We start from the raw sequence: 24082 nt of genomic DNA on the forward strand, positions 1-24082 counted from the left end.
GTAACTGGAGTTTCATCTCATATGGCCATTAATTATTATTGCTCCTTTAGTATTTCTTATCTATCACAGAGACGTAGGACTGTATTTTTATAGACATTTGCTGTTTGGAAAAAAATAAGCTTTCGTGTGATGGCGCCTCAGCATTCTTTTATTGCAGAAAGGATTGACAACACATTTTGCACATCTAGGAAAGGGTGGAGTAAGATGTTTATAGCTGTCATCATTGTAGAGGTGTGTATATTTGGTAATACCAGGGAAGTTTTTGGACAGTGTAGCCAGCCTTTGTTGCGATATTTTGACTTGTGTCTTTTAAAAATGCATCCACGATCATGTTGTATTTATTTCAAGGGAATCACACGCACTGTGAAATTTTTCACTGAATTATCCCTGCAGTTGGGGAAACTTAAGAGTACATTGCTTTCCTGGTAGTTTGTTAATGTTCAAGTGTTATTTTGCACTATACTCAGAATTATTTTCTTGTCTTGATTACTTCTCATTGCTCACAGGGGAAAAACTTGCACTGACTCATGGTTCAAAAACAGAAGTGATGTGCCAAATACCTGCTGCTACCAGAGCCCTTTCAAACAGCCTTTACCACTGCTGCCATGAGAGAATCAGATGCAGAACGCAGGGGATTTCAGACACCGAAGTTTGGCTGCAGTGCTCCCAGGAGGATCCCTCCCAGACATCACTGCTCCAACAGACTCAAACCTTCTCGCTTCCCACCCAAAACTGCCTGTCACCACTGTAATGCCCTCCTCGTCCTGGGACCAACATTTAGCCACTCAGGGGATATCCTTCTCAGTGTCTTTTACCAAAGGGTGTTCAGTGCAGTGTAGGCTTCTCTAACCCAGCCTGGGCTGCAAGCAGCAGCACATGCAGCACACAAAGGTAGACCTGGACTCCTGTACACACTGCTTCTGTCTGAGCTCACAGCTGACATATGCTAGTAGCTGTTTGAACTTAATTCAGAGTTTTGGCACAACCATCTCATACTCATCTGGTGTCCTTCTAATAGTCAGGCATCCCTCTTCCTCAATTGCTCCCTGCTGAGGAACACCCTGCTTATATTAGAAATTATTATTAGTCTGAACATGATTTCCTTACTGTTTAATTTCTTTCTGCTCTAAAGGCCACCCTGTTTGCCTTATGTGATATTCTTACAGAATCACAGAATGAGCTAGTTTGGAAAAGACCTTTGAGATCATTGAGTCCAACCTACAATCTAGTACCTCCTCATCAACTAAGTGCCACAGCCAGATTTTTTTTAAAAAATCCAGGGACAGTGACTCCGCCACCTCCCTGGGCAGACAGTTCTAATGACCAATCACTCTTTCAGTGAAGAATTTTTTCCTGGTGTCTAACCTAAACTTCCCCTGGCACAGCTTAAGGCTGTCCTCTCGTTCCGTCGGTCGCTCCTCTGTGTGTTCCACTCATCTCATTGGCATGCGCTGCATTTTCTTGCCCAGTTTCACTGTTGAACACAATTGAGCAAGAACATCTCAAAACTGACAGAAGCTTATCGGCAGCTTCCTCCAGCTTGCTGCACCTTCCTCCTTAGTTCCTCACACATCCCATAGTTTTTACTGAGCTCTTCCTTAGGGTTAACTGCGTGTTTCTGTTGTTCTGTGGAAAAAAAATGTAGTGAAGTCTGGATAGTTATGGAGGGATTGCTCCAGTTTTAAATCAGCTTAGATGATTTCCTTACCTTCCAGGTGTATTTCCTCTGAATAGACGATCATTTTCTGTAATGTTCATTCATCTTTGTTAACATTTGTTCCTTTTGAAAGAAAAGAACAGCTTTTTTTGTGGAATCTGGCAAAGAGAATACATTTTCCTGGTCTGTTCTGTAGTCAATATTTACAGTAAATATCAGCTCTTTTCTTAATTTAATTTCTTGAAGCAATATGTGGGCTGCAATTTCCCGCTGCTCTGGGGAAGCCTTTGGGTGAGGATGGAGAGGGCACGAGGGCCTGGAGGCTGATGGCATCACACCCAGGGGATGGTGTGGTGGCGCCCAACACATCTGAGGGTGCGTGAGAGAGCAAGTGAGGGCCTCCAGGAGCCAGTGCTGGATGCTGCGCAGAGAAGAGGCCTGTCCCCCCAGAAAGAGACCAGGCAGGATCCCGTCCCCAGCAGCCAGGCTCTGTGCCAGCCCCAGCACGGGCACCTCCACCCTGCTGCTCACAGCCTGCTTAAATCCACCTCTTACTGCATGGGTGCCGACAGTTACTTACTCATGAAACTGTTTTGGAATAGTTGTTCTACCACAAATTTATCTTATGTCTTTTTCAGGAAAAAGTCCTTCATAGACAAGCTGTAATGAAATACAGTTGGCTTGCTGCATGTCTAGGGGCCTGATTTGCAGCAATGTAAAACAGACACCCCAAACTAGTAGATACGTTTTCTTTTAGTCTTTCTGTGCCTCCATTTCATAGTTGTGGAATGGATTTGAGTTTTATTTATTTATTTTTGTCTTTCTGTCCTTTGGGATCAGGGTGAAAATCAGATTATATTTGTAATGGTTTCACATTTCCAGAAAATGTTTGAACACTAAGGAGGAAAAATGGCCTAAGATTTCACATAGAAAAGATATTTTGAAAACTCAAAATGTTGATTAATGAAGTGAGCAGTTTACAGTCATGTGGGCGTTTAGAAAGAATAAATATCTCCTGATCTTGATGTCTTTTTAACATCATCTGCTGGATGTCATTCAATGCACATTGCAACACTGCTGGAGGAGACATGCAGTGAACTGCCAAGGGAATTTCAGTCAGAAGTTTAGGCCAAACATTTAATATTTCCATTATTGCCTCAAAAGTTACAGGTGATAATAATTGAAAGATGTAATATTTGCCAACATCTTTTTTATGGGTTTGATTGAGCACAGTGCCAAGGGACACTACACATATAAATAAAGTCCAAACAAATTTGGGTCAAAATAAATAACTTTTAAAAACCTCTGAGCAATCCAAACTCAGCTTTAAACATATTTATTACAACATCCATTACAACAGAGTTACCCCTGATTGCTAGACTGCTAATATTAATTTCTAGATTACTTTTCCCTGAAGTAAACTGCAGGAAGAGTTCAGGCACAGGCTCAGAAACTCACAGACAGGCTATGTCCACACTAGTAAATTAAACAACATTAGAGCATGAGCCCAAGCTTTAGCTCACAGTCACTATTACGTGCCTAACTTGTCTTGATCCTCAGATAGGTTTGAGGGCTTCTTGTCACAGAAATTTGGCTCAGAAGAAGCAAAGGGCAGGGAAAAAACCTTAGCTCTAGAGAAAGATTGCTGAAGAATTACACTAATACTAAATAATGAAGAAGAATGTAAACAGATTATAGATACAGAGAGTCTGAGACCAGCTAATGGCTGAAAAAATAGATGACAGAGATAAAAAATTGTAAGACTTGTCAGAAAGAACAAAGCCTCTGTGTGCATCATGCAGATTAAGGAATTAGAGTCAAAAGGTTAAGTATGAGCAACAATGAATATGAAAAATGAGTAAAAAAAGAAGAAAAAGGCAAGTTTGTTTCATAAATCAGTTCTAGTTTTCAATTGCTGTAGGAAAAAAAGCATATTGAAATCTCTTATGTCAGCAGGCTGGACACTGGGAAAGGTATTGGCATTTTCAGCAGCAGATGAAAATTGTCTTGTTCTAATTGCTGCAAATATTGGCCTCAGGTTACCTATCATCATGTGCTTTGTTTCATGGTGCAAGCCATGAAAGTTCATGAGCCTGGAGCATTTTTAAACTGACCTCATGCACATCCAACCCTATGCATCTTAAGACTTTGGTTACTTTATAGAACAGGAATGTGGACAAGAGGTTCTATCAAGTGTATAGTAGGTGCTGCCCATGAAATCTATGTTCACAACAGATAATCATTTTGGGTGTAGCATGTGTTCTCTTTACTGCAGGAAATTCTTCTGAGAGAAGCTCAAAGTGGGTAGCAGATATCTAAAAGCACTTCTAGTTTACTGAATAAATATGGAATTTTATCTGCCATTTTTAGAATGAACAAAAATATATTCTGGATAATTACCAGCAACAATAGCTAAATTTACAATGCTTTCCTCCTCTAAGTTAAATATGTTGTTGAAATCTCCTCCTGCTGGTGAAGACAAATCCAATCGGTTTTCATTACATACATAATGGAGCAGGAGCTCTGCATCTGCAGTATCTCCACTTCAGGAACAAGAGTAGGGAACAGTCTGCACTGCAAGTGGATTGGTCCTGTCTATTCAAATGAAGCTGCTTTCATGCCATTTGAAAGGAGTAGCTATTCACATCCTGTTCATCATGTCAGTAGGGCATAGCAAAAATCCAAGCCTATTTATTCTAAAATGGAAATGAGCTCTGCTCGTAAAATCTCCCTCAAGAACTACATGATGACTTGTGCACAGGGGCTATAAAGATGCCTTTGCTGTGACTAACATGGAAAAAAAAAGTGCTATTCCTTTTCCAAGCACCCCAGAATCCACTGAGATGCACTTGTAATGCTATTAACAGTTCCTAGGAACTGTTGGGCCACAACAGCCCCATGCAGAGCTATGGGCTGGAGGGGCAGTGGAGGGAAACCTGCCAAAAGAAAAGGAAAGCTGGCTTGGGGTGTTGACCGGCAGTGGCTGAACAGGAGCCAGAGTGCATCCAGGCAGCCAAGAAGGCCAATGGCATCCTGGTGTGGCCAGCAGGGCCAGGACAGTGATCATCCCCCCGTGCCTCGAGTGCTGTGTCCAGTTCTGGGCTCCTTCACTACAAGATGCGCACTGAGGTGCTGCAGTGAGTCCAGAGAAGGGCAACAAAGCTGTTGAAGTGTCTGGAGTACAAGTCTTAAGGAAAATGGGATCTTGGGGGAAGCTTGGAGAAAAGGAGACTCAGAGCCCTATTGCTCTCTACAACTACCTGAAAGGAGATTGTAGCCAGGGGGAGGTTGGTCTCTTCTCCCAGGTAACCAGTGATTCAGCAAGAGCAAATGGCCTCAAGTTGCACTAGGGGAGGTGTAGAATGGATATCAGGAACAGGCTGCCCAGGGAAGTGGCTGAGTCACTGTTCCTGGAGGCGTTTAAAAGATGTTCACTTGTCTCTCAGGGCCATGGTTTAGTGGTGCACTTGGCAGTGCCGGGCTAACAGCTGGAATCAATGATCTTAGTGGTCTTTTACAGCCTAAATGATTCTATGTAACCAAGAATGGTCCAAACATTTGGATAGAGCTCCCCCTGTCCCAGCTTCTTTTTTCTGGTGGTGACCATGGGTAGATACACAAAACAGGATGTACCAACATGATGGGTGTGTGTAATGATGTTTTCACCAGTTCTCCTGATTTCAGCCAAAGAGTGAATTTCTTCTCAGTGGCTGTTTCAGTACTATGTGTTGGATCTGAAAAAGAATGGTGATGATGCTTTGGTTTTCTTTCTAGGTTGTATTTATCCAAAGTCAAGGACTTTGTCTCATGTTCTGCTAGTGAAAAGGTACTCAGAACAACCCTAAAACTGGGAGGGAGCACAGATGGGGGAGGTGACCTGAGCTGACCAGATGGATATTCCACACTCCAGAATATCATACCCAGTATATAAACTGGAGGGAGTTACCCAGAAGGAAAATTTCATCATCATCATCATCATCATCATCATCATCATCATCATCATCATCATCATCATCATCATCATCATCATCATCATCTTCTTCTTCTTCTTCTTCTTCTTCTTCTTCTTCTTCTTCTTCTTCTTCTTATTATTATTATTATTATTACTATTATTATTATTATTATTATTATTATTATTATTATTATTATTATTATTGCTATTATATTTACCATTAATATGGTATTTTACTTTAAATTATTAAACTGGTCTTATTTCAACATATATAATATTATTATTATATATAATAATCATTATAATATTACATATATTATATATAATATCATAGTAATTTTATAGTATATTATATATGTTATATATAATATATTTTATGTAATATATATTATATTATATTATATTATAGTACATATTCTATATTATATTATAATAATAGAATATTATTATGATATTATTATTTACCATTAATACCGTATTTTACTTTAAATTATTAAACCGGTCTTATCTCAACATATAAACTTTACTTTGATTCTCCTCCCTGTTCCACTAGGGTTAAGGAGAATAAAGGGGAGATTGAGCAAGTGGCTGTGTGGTGTTTCATTACCAGCTGGGATTAAAACCACAACAGCAGTACACCAGCTTCCAGTTCTCTGTGATTTTGATGTTTCATGGGGATTCTTTTACCATTAACAAGTCTAATTTCTTTTTCAACCCAGGAAAATTTTTATATCTACAGTGTGCTATGACAATGAGTTGTATATTGTAATGATATTCTATATAATGAGACACTCCCTGGCTGGGTGCATGGAGTTTAACTTCAGTTCCTCTGTGGTGGAAGCTCAGGAAGGACTGAAATCCTGCATGTTGTTTGATGTCCCAAGTTCCCTTCTCCTCTCTGCTTCACTCTTACCTCATCTCTTTGCTGTTTGGTGGGTGCTACATAGTCCTGTTCCACCCTAACAGTTATAAAAATTAAATTAATTAGGTCTGCATTTTGGATTTAGCTACACAACATGATGTGCAGTTTGATGACAATTAATGTTCTATGCTTGGCATGGGATACAGCATTATTCATTTCTTCATGGGCTTTTTTGTGACATTGCCTTCCTTCACATCCTCATTAACACAGAATAGTTTTTCTTAACAGCGAATCTCTGAAATGAACATGCATGGCCTTTAATTAGTTGCATTTTACAGCAGAAAAGCTGAGGCACAGGGTGAAACGTTCACATTTGCAAAATGCCTAGCTTGGGTTGGCCAGTTCAAGTCATGCAACACATGATTTTTCCAAAATGCTCTTGTGACTAAAGACTGTGCTTGAATAGGGGCAACAGCAAAACTGCACGACTGTGACTGGCAGCCGACAATCAATTACAAATGGTTTCAGACACCAATACATAACGGATGTTCTCTCTCTTCTGGGGGCAAGAATCAAAGGTGAATCAAGAGCACTAACCTAATAAATATGGCACTCAGCTTTTTAGTGCCTGCTCACAGTGGCTACCTGCATTTAAGCATAGGGCTTCAGTTGTCTCGAGTGCAGGGCAAGAGGCAGTGCAGCATGTCTGGTTGCCATATATGAGCAGGATGCATCTATAAACAACAGCAGCAAGTGAAGTATCATCTAATCACCCACCCTGTATTCAAGAAGAGAAGGTTTTGTTTCAAATTCTAAGTGATAGAAAATGATATTTGTTCAATACACACACATTTAGACACAAAATTTAAATCAAGAGCGTAAGTGGGTGGAGTGATTTATCTAACTCTGGAGGGGCAGAAGCAGAATTGGTATGCACACCATGGGCATCACACCATGGTATGCACACCATGGGCATCTTTGCTGGCTTTGGAAGCTGGTTTTGAGTGTTCCCAAAGCACTGGGCAACCTTGCAGGACTGGAGGTTGGCAGAGGACTGGAAGGAGACTTGTATGCCTGAACAAGTTTCTCTTCAAGTATTGTTAGGATCAATCTGTATGATGTGTAAACAAGTTACTGGGCTCCAAACCTGAGTGAAGATTCCCCAAGGGAGTAATCAATCATTATAATTAAAAGATATTTTGCGAGTTGGCATCAATTGAGAGAGGCCATGTTCATAAAATCAGGCAGATTTCCATTCTTTTCCCACCACCACTGAAATCTGTCCAGGTCTTGGAGCAATGGCCCACCCTTTGTCAGCTATAGACAGAGAAAATATGCCCAAAATATGACTGAGGAAGTGGCTTTCCTTTGCTTTGCTTTGGGCAGTTTTGTTGTGACTACCTGGTATGAGTTCAAGTGATTGCAGAGCTCAGGAGTGATGGATAATGCACATAAAGCACATTAAATGACCCCTCCTGTGGGGGATCACTCCCCTGGGGATCAAAGGAGAACACTGTCATGGATGTATTTAATACCTGTGAGTATTTAATAAGAAAGTATCTGTTAGATTTTCTTGTAGCTTTTAACACTTTTTTGTTATCTACTAATTCAGGTACTCAAAATTAACTGCATTCCTCCAGTTTTCAGGTATTAGGTTGCTCTTATTATGTAGAATTGAAATGAAAGTTGGTGCAACTGGTTCTTGTTGCTGTGCATGCTTTGAACATTTCATCACTTTCTTCCAACATAAATTGGGAAGAATTTGTGGTAAGCAAATTACCACAGAGAACTAACAGAAAAACTGGTCCCTGTTACTGAAACAAGCAGATTAGGGTTTATTTTTAAGTACTGCTACTATACAAACAGACTCATATATGCATACACACAAACACAAATAGGTATTTATATCCTGCCTTTAATTATCTGACAGATTTTATCAAAGACTGATTTTATTAATAAATTATGTTACTAGGTGGAGTCAAATTTTTGCTTTCAGCTGAAAGTATGAGCAACAGAAAATGGCTAGATACATATTTTTTTAAACAAAAGATTCTGCCTTAAGCATTCTGAAGGCCAATAATTTTCATCATCATTAAAGGTCATTTTGGGGCTCATTATTTGATACCAATTGGGCACCTGTGGGCTCCCACTCTGAGTATCCTTGGGTGGGTTGGGATCTCCAGTCTCTGACACTGCTGACAGACTGAAAGATCATAGCTGCACGGCATGGGAGTAGGGAAGAAAGCAAAGGGGCTGACCAGAGGACTAGGAAAAACATGACCCCTAAAGAAAGATGAATGAATGGAGTTGTTTAGTCCTGTGAAGACAGGACATGCTAATGATTTTCAAATATGTAAAGCACCACTGCAAAGAGGAAGAAGGCTTCTGATTTTCATGTCCATGATAGATGAGACATAAAAATAAAAGGATTCACTACTTCCCAGGAAAGGTTGAGGTGAAACGTTTTTAAAATTCCTTTGCTACCCGCAGGTAGTAGTAAAGACCTGATATAGAAGGATTTTAAGCAAATATTTACATCTGATTACCTAGATATGGACAGAACAATGGTTTAGATGATTTCTTAAATTTCTTTCCTAATTTAGCGGCCTATTAAATTTTCATTTCCATTGTTTTTTGCTTTAGGTGACACACACTTAAACTAGTTATGCCGGCCAAATAACTCCTCTGAACACAGGGGGGAAAAAAATGGACTCTTACCCCAGAAATGAACTTGGCCTAACTCAGAATCCCTCTCTCTCCTCCCTCCTGTGTCAATCTGCAGCCATTTCCTCTCAGGTAAAAACATTTTCTCTGTACAGGCTTTGTTTGTATGAGGCAGGTACAGGCTGCCTCTCTCCTCTCTGAACTTACTGGACTCTGGTAGGGAGGCCAAGGCTGCCCTTGTCTTCCGTGGAGGGAGCTGGATGGCAGCTTGTCCACTGCAACATGTACTGATGTTCTGGCGCTCTTTTCACCTCTCTTACACAACAGGTTTATGTGAAAGGACAACACCTGTCCTTAAAATTTAGTGAGAGAGGGAGAGAGAGAGGTGGGGCAAGAGGAAAAGCAGACAGCTAAAAAATGCAGGTAGGGTTTCAGAGCAAGAGAGCTACTGCACTCATCTGAAACTTCCATCATTTTGCACAATATCTCTTCCATCTTTTTCTGGAAGCTTCAGATTTTCTAGAGCAGCTTTCCCATCAGCAGCAATCCACAAATTATCACTCAAGGAATGCTAAACAAAGAGCTTTGCAAACTCAGCAGCTCTAGCCCCTCTCTTATTTATGTGATACACAAGTCGAGGAAATAAATTTCCTTCAAACCAGTAGAGCGCATGAGTACTGTGACCAGAAGGGGTTGTGCAGGCCACAAGAGCTCTTCCAGGCCTTCGGGCCAACAAAACATGCAGCTGCCTCCTGCACCTCCCCACCAAGTCCTCTGTTCAGGCCCTGCCTTTCCCCCCAGTGTTTGGGGTCGGCAGAGCCAGCCAGCTTGTGTGTCCAGGGCAGGCCTCACCGAGGAGGGTAAATTGGGGCAACAGGGCAGGGCAGGGGGTCCCGGCTGCATCTCCCCTGACTGCTCTCCAGCACGGGGCTAAAAGCCCTCAGCTGCTTGCAGGATGGGGATTATGTGTGTGGGAAGCTTTGCCCCCATAGCAGGCACCACAAGAACACGACCAGGACCACAGACAGGAGGCTGCAGGGATATTGTGCTGGATAAGGGGAGTCACCTTTCAGAATTACCAGGAGGTATAGAGGTGAGAAGGCTGTGGTAATGGTTAAATAAAGATGAAAAAACCCCAATAATCTTGGGGTGCTGGATTTCTCAGAACCTGTTTATAAAACATCCAGTGATCCCACATAAAACTGGGGGCGTTAGCAGGTATGGGTGAAACCATCTAATCCTATTCCCCAAATCCCACTGTTTTTGTGCTTATTTTCAAGATGATACCTTGTTTTATAGGAAACAATTAAAAAGCAACATGCATAACCAGGCATCCTCACAGCACCAGTGCCACGTTTTAGTAGGAAACGGTTTAGCACTATGATCTTCATTTCTTTAAGGTGGCTGAGATCTTTAAGAATCTACCAAGAAAATAAAAACAGAAGGAAGGAATGTGGAAAGGATGGAGGGGAGGAGGTTAGGAGAAAAGAAAAAGAAAAAGAAAAGAAAAGAAAAGAAGAGAAGAGAAGAGAAGAGAAGAGAAGAGAAGAGAAGAGAAGAGAAGAGAAGAGAAGAGAAGAGAAGAGAAGAGAAGAGAAGAGAAGAGAAGAGAAGAGAAAAGAAAAGAAAAGAAAAGAAAAGAAAAGAAAAGAAAAGAAAAGAAAAGAAAAGAAAAGAAAAGAAAAGAAAAGAAAAGAAAAGAAAAGAAAAGAAAAGAAAAGAAAAGAAAAGAAAAGAAAAGAAAAGAAAAGAAAAGAAAAGAAAAAAGAGCCAGGCATGGAAAGAAATAAGGAAGAGAAGGAAGAAAAGAAAGCATCCTGTTGCATGCAAAAACCAGACCCAGCAGTGGCAAGAGCTGGGCAGAGTGGAGCCTTTCCTGATAATATCAGTTTACTTTTTAATTAGATGCTGAGCTTTTAAAGACAATGGAGTAGACATGATAAAGAGCAGGCTATTAAGTTTCCCAATTACGGAGCACAAAGAATCCAATAATTTATGTGCTGATAATCTCCTGGTAATCCTCCGGGTGCTGCCGGAGCGTAAGCGTCCTGATTACTCCTCTGCTCTTACATGGATTTGTTCTCCTACCATAGCTGAATTTCCCCGTTATGTTTGGCACAGCTCATTTAAAACAACCACAGTTACCTCACAGCCAAACCGCTGGCCCAAGTTTAGCTAAGATGAATAGGCAGCCGTTCATCTGCGACAGAGCCTTTGGTGTAAGTGTGGCCAATTAGTCACACGTTTGGTGTTCTAATTAGGCAACGCTGGGCCTTTCAGAAAATGTGCTGTTGATTTAGGTACTTCCTCAAACAATGCTAAATTGTGTTATGTGAAATTCAATTAGTTCTTTTCTAAATGTTTCCACATCTGTTATTCTTTAAGCATAAAGTGATGAGGAGAGAAGGAGAAGTGAAAAGCCAGAGTCTCCACTGGTGAAATATGTTAGGCCTCTGGGACCAGCCCTTTTTCCAGCTTTTGACCCTGAACAGTGATATACAGGAAGGAACAAAGTTGGAGAGCTATCATGGTGAAGCCCTTTAAAATAAATCATTATAGAAGAAATACTGCAACTGTAAGGGAACATAATCTCTTATGATAGCCATAAACTAAGCTTTGTTTGGAAACGGATGGCATGGGGAAAGCACCATTAAGCAAATGATTATAAATTCTTTTTTAAGAACTCCATTTTTTTACGATAATAGTGATATGTTTAAATCCCAAGATTAACCAAAAATAAGTACAGAGCCAGTTTACTGTTTTGTGGAATCTTTTTGAGTAGTTGTATTTTTGTTTCACATTTTTCCTCTGAGGGCTAAAAAAGGTGGCAAGACCTCCTGTAGGAGGTTTTCAGGGGGAAGGAATGGGATGCATTTATTATTTCTGTTGTGGCATTTTGCAATTTTTCTCCACGTCTAGAAGAACAAAGCACCACAATCCTTTTGATCCCTCGAACAAAGCGCCAGGCCTTCAGTGGGGCTTTTCGGCGCTCCTCGTGACGCATGAGGTTTGCATTTGCTCAGGGCTTCTCCCAAACCGTGGGCCACCTCTGGCCCTTGTCGCGGCCATGCTGTGTGTCCGACCCGCAGCACGCAGATGTCGGGGTATGGGCAAAGGCACAGCAAAGATTTCTCCAGCGTCGTGACTCAGCCAAAAACCACAGCTGTCTAAAGGTGAAGTTGTACATGCATTTGATCCTTGTTGCTGTTATCACCTTTTCACTGACCAACATTTCAAGCCTTATCTGTGGCTGGCAGGCCATGTTTCAGGTTTGTCAGAGCCCGGATATAGCCTGTGTGGTTTTCTGATGATATATCTTGATAAGATTGGTGGAATGCAAGAGATGAAGTTGTCAGCACTGCTTTGTGGCACCTCCGGACATGTCAGAAAATTAAAATATTTTCAGAAGCGATGGCATTATTTTGACTGGTGACACAAACTTCTAAGACAACACATGTCCTTGAAAAGAAGAAAAAGGAATGTAGAATATTTATAATAAAAGACAAAAAAATGGTCTGTCCTGGAAAGGCATCAAGTTTGAAGGGGGAACCAGATGAGAAAGAGGAGGAAAATCAAGTGTTTCTGGAGCTAAGCTGATAAATTACTTTTTCCAGCTGTAATTACTGCTATTACATATTCCTGTCATCCTTGTAAATCAGGACCTTGAAGTCTTCCTTTTAACAAAAGAATCTTAAAATAAGGTAGAACCAAACAAATGCACAGAACCCTCTTTTCAGCTGCCATGTTTGCCTCCAGGTTCAATCGTCACATTATAAGGCAGCTCGATCATGCCACAGCTTCCCAAACAGAACTATTTTGTTTCCCCAGATGATGATGAAATAAAAGACGTGCAAAGCTTAGCAGAAATCTAGAAAGCCCCAGCTCCATGTCACTTCACATGCCTCTCTGCAGGACTCGCTGAGGTGCTCAGCTTGAGTAAGAGCACGCTGCCAGTTTTAGCAATGGCACTAATCTGTACCAGCCACAATCTGAGCATTATGATCTTACAAATAATACGATATTCACGCATTATTTCTTAAAAACAAACAGCAGGAGGAGGCCAGCTGTGAACTCATTCTGCATTCAAAAAGTCTTGAAAGCTTTTTGTTCAAGAGATGAAGGAGAATTGGAGGCAAATAAATATCCTTAATAGTTGTTGGAATAATTCAGGTATTTTTATTGAAAAATCCTGCTGCATGAAAGCCAAACTATTAGTAGCAATGCATATGTTTTTGGAAAAAATATCTGGCCTCTTCCAGAAAAATAATAAAAAAGAGCTATCCAAGTCAAACCTTTAGACTGTTGATACAAAAAAAAGGGGGTGAAGATTTGGCAGAATCCCTTTCCTTTAGAATAGAAGAGTTTAGTTTCTGTTTTCAAACTGCAGAAGTTGTCAGAAAATAGGATAGTTCTCCGAAGAGATGAACAAAAGTTTTCTTCCTAAATTCAGGCTAAAGGTATTAAGACAGAAGAATATTTTCAAAGTTTGATAGAAAGCATTAAAATAAAAACCTTTCAAAAAAGAAAAACCGTTTTGAATACGTCTAGAGGTTATGAATTTTTGACAGAGTAATGTTCTACCTACCTCCCATGGGGTCTTTGAATTTTGTTTCTAAATCAGATCAGGCGCATGAAAAGCCTCTCAATCTATCTTCTTCTGAAATATGATGCAACAAAACTTAACAAATTGACTAATTCCCTAAGCAATATGGCTTTTTAAAGTCCATCCAGAAAAAGATTAAGTCTAAACAACTCCCTAAAAGAGAAGCAACCTAGATTTGGATGAGAACTTCTGTTATCTAAAACAAATGAGGTTGTTTGTAACAACCATTGTTTAGTTGCATGAAGTTTTGCTCCAAATTCCCCCACTCAACAAGCATCTTTGAGACTTCACAAGGCACACCAATTCCAAAAACCTAAAAGCTGCCCTGTGCAAGGCCTCTACCTCATTTATTAGGTGATAGCCATAGCAGAGACAGATCCCTCTTCACCTGAATGAAGAATGAGGGGAGCTGCTAAAATGACTCGTTGCCAATGGCCGCAGGTCTCGCCTACAGATGTGCTTTTGTTTGTATGTGTCACAAATAAAATTAAAACCCCACCATCATTCACAGGCAAGAGTTCAAACATCCTGCACCAAGACCTTCCTTGTGGCTCACTTTAAGGAACTAAGTCCCATACTGTCATTCAATACTCTTACACTTTTCTATACCAGGAAAGTAGAAATCTTCAGGAATGTGTTTAGATGTAACAAGCATGTACAAGGAAATATCTGAGGGGAAAATAAATTGTTAACTAAGGAGGACTGGACAAAAGCAGCAGATTGTCTGGGAGTGCACTGAGGGAGAAACTCCATCTGTAATGATCCTGCAGTGGAAAAGCACAGCAGAGGCAGAGCTGTTCCTGAGCTCCCTCTCATTCAGTGTCGACCGAGCATCTGGCTTGCCCACAGAAATTGCCCTCATATTAAACCCGGCATCTAGGATCAGAAGCACATCAATCTTCATCTCATGAGCTGATAGTTGCATTCCTAATCCAGGCAGGTTGAGTCCAAGCCCTCCCAGTGAGGGGGAGTGCTTGGGTTTCCTGAAACTGGCTTTTAATGGGGGATAGATTGACCAGATGAGATTCTGGTTTTCATCTCTTATGTTAATAGAGGCCTCCACGTCCAAAAAAGTTTGGTCTTGGCTTTGGGCTGGTTTTATCACAGTTTGTGGTTGCATTTTAAGGCACACTCTTGCCTACTGTATATTTTTGAGTCAGAGGAAAGGAGCATCTTCCTTCTTTTACCCCTAGAGTTGGCATGCAGTGGATGCAAGTCAGCTTCACTCCTCAGAGCCACAGACTTCAGGCTGTCAGGGTGGGCAGACATGCTCCTCCCTTAAATATTTTTAGCAAGAAACACTAACACAGCAGCCCACTGCTGCCTCAGGCCTCTCCAGCTCTTGGAGGGCACCTTTCTATGTTTAAGCTCCCTGCTCTTCCTTTTGCCCCACCATGTCTATACATGTCCTTTTTTTCTCCTTCAATTATTCCTAGAGTGAGTCTGCTCTCCTCGGACTCCTGACACTTATCAGCATAATCAGAACCGCTATTTGCGCTGCTGTGAGAGTCTAAAGCACTTTTTGCCTTGCTTCATTTCCTTGTCTCCTTTCAGGGCCCTGTCCTGCATCTCCAAATTCAGCCCAGTGTCTGCAGCAGCAGGTGGGGCAGATGAGGCCTGAGGAGCCGCTGTCATTAGAGGTGCGGCTCTTCCTTGGCTGCTGTGCCATGGACATCCCAAGAGGGATGGGCACAGCAACAACCCAAGGCCATCGCTGCCCCAGCACCCTGGTAAAGGGACCTGCTCTCCAGGCACCTTGTTCATCTCTAACTGTGCTGTTTAGAACCAGTCTTTTTCACATGTTTTTTCTGACAGCCCTGTGAACTGTTCTCTCACATATGGGTTGTATTGTTCTCTCACATACGGGTTGTACCTTTTATAAAGAATAGCTGCTATCATTTCTTCCCCCTTTTTGGTTTTTTTTCTTTTTTTTGAAGCTGCAGCTATATGAAAAAACTAAAGGCTATTCTAGCAATGAAAGGCATGGCAGGATTTCTTTGAAATAGGCACTTATGTCATCCTGCTCTGTTCAATAAGTGAATGTGTAGTCTGAACCTAGAGAGTCACAAATCCTTTTATGCAAGCCTTCTACCAACAAAAAAATCTAACAAAATCAGGGAGTTCCACTCACGTTATGCAGTTTTGTAAGAGTTTTGCCAGATGCTGTCAGCAGCAATAAACCTGGCATCCTTTTAAAGAGAAATAAGCTTATTCACCCAACATTTCTAGGCTCACTAAATAGCTTTCCTTAAATTTTCTTTTTCTAAATACCTTCTACACGAAATACCTTAACAGATTATAGTCTCTGCCCTCGGTATTAGGACAGAAAACCTCTTAAGAACCTCCTCATACCCTTCTGCCAGGCAGGAACTTGCTCTCCCTATGCTCTGCCCAAAAACTGTGTCACCAGGTTAGCCTGGAGCGGAGCCCAAGCTAATAGGAGCAGCCTCTAGCCAGGCTTGTGAACCAGAGCATATTTCTGTGCTCACTGAGTCAGACCTGGCTCAAACCTGGCTGGGTTTGAGACAGCCCATAGCTGGCTGCGTCACACTGAAGGCAGGGCACATTTGCCCCTGCTTGCCACAGGTCGTGCAGATCAGCCTCCTGTCTGTGAGGGAATGGCAAAGATTTTACTCGAGGTAAAAGGGAACTCAGTGCAGGCTTCAGAAAATAGACCAACAAATTTATCTGCAGCCTATTAATCAGATACTCCAGCACCATACAGGCTGCTGATGTTCACATTAGAAAAAAGGATATTGAAAAACTGGAGAAGGTGCAGAAGAGAGCCGTAAAAATGATTCAGAGACTGAAGAAAGCACCCCACACTGAAGCACTCAAAGAATTCAATCTGTTTAAGTTATCAAGAAGAAGACTGAGAAGCCACTTGATTACTGGGTAATACATTCACCAGGAGAAACTGGTGGTTTACTTACACTCCACTTACTAAAGAACCAAAGAAAGGCATGGCCAGAACAAATTGCTGGAAGCTTGAAAGACAGGCAAATTAAAACTGGAAAAACAATTGCTTTTTCACAATTATTGTTCAGAAAATATTTACTACGATCAGGGAGAGTCTGGCTTTTCATATCTTTAAATCAAGACTGAATATTCTAGAAATTGTATCAATTCCTTGTGTTGAAAAAGAAGTAACTCAATAAATGACAAAATGTCATGACTATCAATGCCTTTTCTTTACCCAGTAAGATTCACTGTAGCTACTCTCAGTGGCTAGTGAAGGCCAAAACCCTGATGTGAGCTCTGGCAGACATAATCTTCATGCCTAGGGAATGCTTCCTAAGTTTGCCTGAGAATAATCCTGGCATACTGATTTTGTCTGTGTTTGGTGGATAATTAGGAGGAAGTTATCTGGCAGATGGAGATTTTTGCAACATGACATTTATTGAAAATTAGTGGGAACATGAAGGACAATATGGACACTTAGAATATCCAAAGACCCCTGAACTGACTATTCTGCTGTAACAAATAGCCCTGTGATTAGATAAAGACTATGCTTCCATCCCAAAGGCAAGTTCCCCACAGAAATTAGAGTTTGTAGAGTGAGGGCAAGATGGGAGAGGGAAAGAGGAACGTGAATCCTGGAGCCACCCTTTCGAGAAGAAAGTGAGAATAGTACTCAGGGTGGATTGTGGCCTATGGGAACAGAGATGAAAACCTGAGACAAGGAGGCAATTCCTGATGTCTGGTTTTAGGGAAACCATGAGAAAAGGCAGCAAGGCATGTCAAAGTGAAACACCATGGCAGGGAGAGACTGGGTTCATATTGGGACACTAGGAAGTTTTGCTGGGTGCACAGGATCCCTTGGGGAGGCACACCTGAAGCCGAACACTGCTCTGGGCGTCTTTCCTTTAACTCTTTCCTGTTCCTTTCACCGAGGGGCTGACACAGTTTGTACTGGTGTAAGACAATCCTCTCAAACACACAGCGGGGTTCTGAGTAGGGATGCATGCAGGTGCAGTCTCTGTGTTGCCACATTGCCTTTGTGATAGCGCAGCTAAAAGGAGAAAAGTTTTTTCTGGGGAGCATCTGTGTAGCTGGGGTGTGGGCAGGTCTCTGAGACGACAACATCCAACACACTTTCTTCCCCCTGTTCACCAACAGATGGTGGCAGAGAGAGGCCCTTTCCTGCCCAAAGCCTTCAGGTCAGAGCAATTGTATTTCCTTTTAATTACCTGTACATGAAAGACCGCTGTATTCTGCTGCTTTTGTCCTTCCTGAGGCATTTTGTAACAGAAGAAATGAGGAGCTCTGGGAAGGCATTGTGTGCAGCTACAGCACAACAGTGTGACTTGGGACAAAGATCTGATTTCCGCCTTGTACAGGAGTTATGTTCAGTGAAAATTATATAAATGTAGTATACCAGCTCATATGTCATTTCCACAGAACGTTACAACCATTCTGTTATGTAATAGTAAGCTAATAAAGTCAACCCAAAACTCACTATATCACATTCTACATGATGTCACCTCATTCATCCTTTTCCCCTTTTAATTTCAATCTCATCTCTATTTCTACATTTACCTTCTGAAGTATTTCTAGCACAGCATATTCCCAACACCCTTCTTATTTTACTGCGTGATCAAAATAATGCAGAGTAAGAAGGCCTGAAAATCTGGACTGGAAATATCATGAGAACAGGCTCTGTCAAGAGCTTTCCACTATTTCCTGCTTCTGGTTGAGCTGGAAATACTCAAAAGGTGAAATCCTGGCCCAGCTGAAGTAAATGGGAATTTTGCCATTAACTTCAATGGGGCTAGAATTTCACTCTTGGTATTTACTCCATGTATCCAGTCTCAACTAGATCTGGTGTGGTGTGAAAAGGAAAACTTTTCTTTTCTTTTCCTTCCTCTTGCAAGATTTAATGCTTAAAAAAAATCTTGCACATTCAGGTTAGATGTAAATGTTGAGCCATGCCAAAAGGGTTCCCATATTACTCGAATGAACCATTTCCTCTCTCTAAGCAGTTGCACAGCAGAAACTGCAGTATTGCAAATATAAAATGATATAAAAATTCAGAAATGAAAGCTGCCTGCATAAAATAATTTAAAATATATACTGCTTCTCTTTTGTCAACCCCTATAATGTAGATACCTGCCCCCATTTCAGGACCTTGATGCTAAAACCTTTTGCTGCTGGCAGTACAGAGATTTTTAGCTGTGCAAAATGGATTTTTGCTTTCAGACAGAGACCTTCATTATCAGTGAAGGAAGATTGCCTTGTTTTAAAGCTGATACATTGTGATCTCTGCTTTAGATGATGCAAAATCTTAAACCTGAGAAAGGCATGGCCAGAACAAATTGCTGGAAGTTTGAAAGGCAAATTTTGGGGAGCAGGTGGGCTTCACCCTGTTTTACTTGTGTTTGCCACTGCCATCCAGGAGTTGCTTTGTAATTCCCCGCTCACCAAAGACAATCCATTACAGCAAGTCTTTTCCCTTCAAAACATGAAGTCAGTTCTCTTTTTGCTAAAACATCCATCTCAGTAGTATGTTCATGTTTTACATTAAAGAAACATTTTAATTATAGGCTATATAATTATGACAGTCTCCAAAAGCAAACTGGCCAGTCTGATATTTGGCATTGTACTGATGAGAATTCAATGGCAAAGGACATTTCTGGAAATCTCCATACATTTTTGTATAGCCCCAGAAGACCTGCTGATTGTCTAACCGAGAAAAATGTGTGCTTGAGCTGAAACACCATCCCCAGCTCTTTCCTAGAAGCAAGACGTTTTCTACTAGAAAAACAATAGTAGAAGCTCTCAGTTAATCCACAGCTATTCATTTTGTCTTCAGTGACAATTAGCAGGCTCCTAACGCACTGCCGCCTCACTCTGGCAGTCAGAGAAGCCCTGCCAAGCGGACTCGGGCTGACACACTCATTCTTCAGCCCGTATTTCCTGGTGCAAATAGTTTCTAGCTCCTTTCCAACAGCCAAATCCAAAGGAAAAAAAAAAAAAAAAAAAAAAAAAAAGAAAGAAAGAAAGAAATAAAAAGGGCTTTGTTCCCCATGAAAAAAAGCCGCGGCTGTGGTCAGGAGCCCTGAGCACCAGGCCGGGCCATGAGGAAGGGAGGGAAGTGCAGCGCGCTGTGTCCTGCCAGGCAGGCCCACAGCAGCCCCAAGGCCGCCAGCCCTGCCGGGGTGCCCCGACCACCCAGCTCCTCCCTCCCCACTGGCCCACAGTGAAAATCTGCCCCTTCTCCAGGCTGTGCAGAAGCCAAGTTCTGTTTTCTTCAAGACAAACGAGGAGGAAGTCTGCAGCGAGGGAAAGGGAGGGAGAGCAGATCTGAAGTGCAGATCTGCTCTCCCTCACACTCCACCATGTGAGTGTGGCTGGGCCAACACACCACGGGGTCAGACCCTCTGAGACCAGGCAGCACCCTGTCGTGGTCACTCTCTAAAATACAGTTGTAGAGTTGAGATGGCTTTTCTGGCTGCAGGAAGGTAAAATGGCTTTAATCATCTCTTTAGACCCTGCTTGCCCATACTACCAAAAGAGCAGTGCTGGAGATATGCAGACCAGTGCCACAATCTCTGTTTGACCTGTTGCCTTCTTACACAATTTCGTAGACAAAGTATCCCCAACAGGCCAATGCCAGCCTTGGACCAGCACCATTCCTAGTTGCCTCCTGTATAACCACTTAGTGCTTGCTTTGACGAGTTCAGCTGTAAATATTTTCTCACATTTGCTCTTTTCAACTTACATTGAAGCCAAAGCCCATGTCATCTGACCCTCCCACCATCCTGCTATGGATCTTCTCATCAAACCCATTCAGTGTGTGGCAGTATCAGGTTAGCTCTCTAGGGTCTGCCAACTGCAATAAATCAAATTTTACCCAGCAGACTGCAACAGGGCCTTTGTTACTCTCTATGGTTTAAAATACAGGTTTCTGCACAACAGCTAGCTGGTTATTGATGTATATAATTTTTTAATTGGCCTTCAAGAAACTTCCCACGCATCTGCCAAACCATGTGCAGTTTTCCATGTGGTAACATCAGGAAGGATTTCCCCCCGCCTCTCCCCTCCAACAGTTCAACTCCTGATTCCCTCTCCACACAGCTTCCACTGGATAATCACTGATGGGCACATGGAGCTCCCACCACTGCTGATGTGCCTTGTCTGCAAGCCCAAGCCTGCATGATGATTTTTCAGCTGATGAAGAATTTCTCTTCTAGACCAGATTTACTGTGTCTTGGCAGATTTCTACTTACCCCTGTGGCCTGGGGCATAATGTTTGTCCGGCAGGATTGTCTGAGATTGGTAAACGTTCTTTGTACCCCACCAGCACAAGGCCCTCTCACCCAGGAGGCACCAGGTCCAGGATCTCTTCTGCCGCTGACACCAAGATAATGTCTTTAACGTTGAAATGTTTGCCTTAACTGGTAGTGGTACAAGATATTTGCATGGACCCTAGCAGCCTGCAGTGTTTAGGAGGACTGGGTATACGATCTGCCAGCCCCTTCTGTCTTTAATTTCTAGGAAGCTATTATAGCGCCTTCCAAAAAGGCTCCTGTCTGCCTGCCAGCACCACATTGACATGACTACTGCTTTGAAACACAATAGCTGCAGCAGCTCAGGATCTGAAATGCATCCCGCGCCGCACCGCGCTGCTCTGCGCACGCCCGTGTGCCATTAATGGGTCATCACGTGGGAAGGGTTTTCATTATCCCTCGCTTTTCCAGCCCCGGAGTTTCTTGGCAAATGTGTAGCCCAGGCCGCAGCAGCTGTCTGTCTTGCTCTCCTGCCTTTAGATTAAAAACATTTTCTTCTTGTTGTTGTTTTGAAGTGCCTATTGAAGTGACAGGACAGAGAAGAATGGCTAAACCCAAGTCTCAATATCTTTATTTCAAGACTACACTAATAGCCTCTAAGAATTTTTCTCTGCTGCACTTCAGATAAGAGCGGTGAGCCTATAAATTCATTAGCGAGTAATGGAGCAGCCTCACTTTATCTATGTCTTTTCACAGGACTAGGGTTTCATTCTGTGCCAGGAGTCATACATCACACTCAACATGTACGTCTCCAGAGCCAACTGAGAGAAAGTGCAGAAAAACTACTGTTAACAAGGGAGTAATTACATTCAGCATAAATTAATTATTGGTCACTCAGGACGGGTGGGAAAGGGCCACACAGACCGTGTCCGACTGAGTTCCCACCTTGGAGGGAAGAAATATTTAAATATGAATCATAAGACAATACGAGGTGGGTCTTTTCTGGTCTGCTGGTCTTTAACTGCACATACTTGCTAATATGACATGTGGCTTATTTGCTTTAACACTATAGGTACATTGTATTTTTTTAGGGCAAACATGAGTGATAGTCATTCGGGACAAGGGTCATTTCATAGCAGACAGCATCAGACCCGACTGAGGGAAGCCAGGAGGGACTTTAAAATAAAATTCAGCCAAAAGAACAGGACACGGATCAGCAAGCGAGTGATGGAAGGTGTTCATGAGGAATTTAGATTATCACACACTGCAAATAAACCCTGAGAGGCTGCAGCAGCCAGGGGCCAGGGAAACCTGCCTGGCCAGTAGAGAGGAGCCCTCCTGCGGGGAAAAGAAGGTGCACAGTGCACCCAGCTCTCCTTGCCAAAGTGTTAATGCCAGCTCAGGAAAGTCTAGATGTGCTTCCACCTTGAAAATCCTGTCTTGGAATTGTGTAGGGGTGTGTAAAATAATGTTAGGCTAGTCTCCAATAACCAACCAAGAGATTAAAACTGCTCATTACATGTAGAGCATTAATATATTCCACATCCTGACAAAAATCAGGAAATTCAAAGTTAAACAGAATCCTCATAAATGGAAATTCTTATTGTCATGAGAAATATCAAACATATCAAGATGAAAATGACATATGTACTGTCAACTGGGAACCTCAGCTTGTAATTTCCTGGCTTTTTCTTTAATTTTTTTAATTTTTTGCTCTTAAAACAATGTGTAGTTAGGTCAGAATTCATTCCCTCTCTTGTTTCCTTTATTCACAGATATTTATTCATATAAATAAACAGTTGCACAGAAACAAAATGCAAATTAAACTTTTTTTTTTTTTTTTTTTTTTTTTTTTTGTTACAGAATGTTTTTCCAGATTTTCATTAGAGAATTGGGTAGGAGAGCTTTGCAATTTGTGGAGCCCTAGGTTTATTGAATCCTAATGACTGCAACACTCAGACCCACTAGCTCTGTTTTCCCATAAAAAAGAAGCTAACATATGTCTTCCAAGCTTGGTGCTTGGAAATTCACCTGTAATATGAAAAATACAGTTTCCAGGCTCAACTCCATCCAGTTCCAGTTGGAGTGCCCTGAAAAGCAAGTTATTTTGCCACTTGCTCTCTTGTTTTGCTCAAAATTTTCATGTCAGTCTTCAGAAACCTTTCTTTTAATGAAAATACTGGGGCCAATGACCTGGCATTTTATAACAACAGTGTTTTGTTGGAAAATTCCCAACCAATGCTAACTGCCCACATCCCACTGGAGAAGACAGTGGAAAGCTTTGTGTCTGTGGATCTGGTCTATGGACCCCTGTGAGTTACAGCTGCTGGAGAATTTCAAAAAGTGCTGCTGTGACCTCTGGGGCTTGTTTCAGTTTAAAGATATACCTGGAAAAATAATGTAGCTTATCCAATGACTGCACTGTACTGCACCGTCAATGTTTCTCTCTCCCTGCATTTCTGACGCTGTCTCTAAATCCTTTCACTGTCAATGCAAAAATACAAAGTGGGATTTTGCATGTGCAGTTTGAAGTAGACCCCAGCACTGCCCTCCACCTCCAGACTGGCAGGGAGGTGATGCCCATGCCCTGTGGCCAGGACTGAAGCCGAGAGGTTCTGCCTCACAGGCAGCAGCGTCTGCAGGGTGATGAAAGGCAGTGGGCAGTGACAGCTTGAGCAATCTGATTTAAATACATGGCTTGCACGCCTCCTCAAATTCAGATGTCTAGTTCCTTTTATCATTTATTTTTCTGACAGGAGCCGTCATTATTTCCAGAAGAAGTCCAGCATGGTGACTGAGCTGCAGTGCCTCCAAGAAAGTGAGTGTGGCAGCCTGAAGCTCAGATGTCTTGCTTACAAAGAAGCACTCACTATTACTCAACACTCACCACAGCTGAGTCACTTGCAGCTTTTGTAAGGGAAAGCCTCACCTTTTGCTGCCCAGAAGAGGCCTTTTTATTCTGAAATGAGGCTGCTTCAGCATCAAGCTAGATTTAAAAGTAGTTTAGAAAGAGGATCCTGCAGCTTGAATAAAGTGAGCCTGCTGGCTTCCCCCAATGACTGGCACTAGAGCAGATCATTCTGGAAGAAAGACATTCTCAAACATCATGGCTTCA

The 24082-nt window shown here is 42.0% G+C and overlaps 1 long non-coding RNA gene across 1 annotated transcript in view; it reads right to left on the reverse strand.

The window, feature by feature from the left end:
• The window catches only part of LOC134416647 (uncharacterized), a 45375-nt gene extending 24193 nt beyond the window's left edge, over positions 1 to 21182 (reverse strand). Inside the window, exon 1 of the long non-coding RNA XR_010027307.1 lies at positions 20968 to 21182. This is a non-coding gene — a long non-coding RNA (uncharacterized LOC134416647). The remainder of the gene's footprint in view (positions 1 to 20967) is intronic.
• Positions 21183 to 24082: the final 2900 nt, after the last annotated feature.

The sequence above is a fragment of the Melospiza melodia genome, chromosome 3, assembly GCF_035770615.1.
Source record: "Melospiza melodia melodia isolate bMelMel2 chromosome 3, bMelMel2.pri, whole genome shotgun sequence".
Taxonomy (NCBI): domain Eukaryota; kingdom Metazoa; phylum Chordata; class Aves; order Passeriformes; family Passerellidae; genus Melospiza; species Melospiza melodia.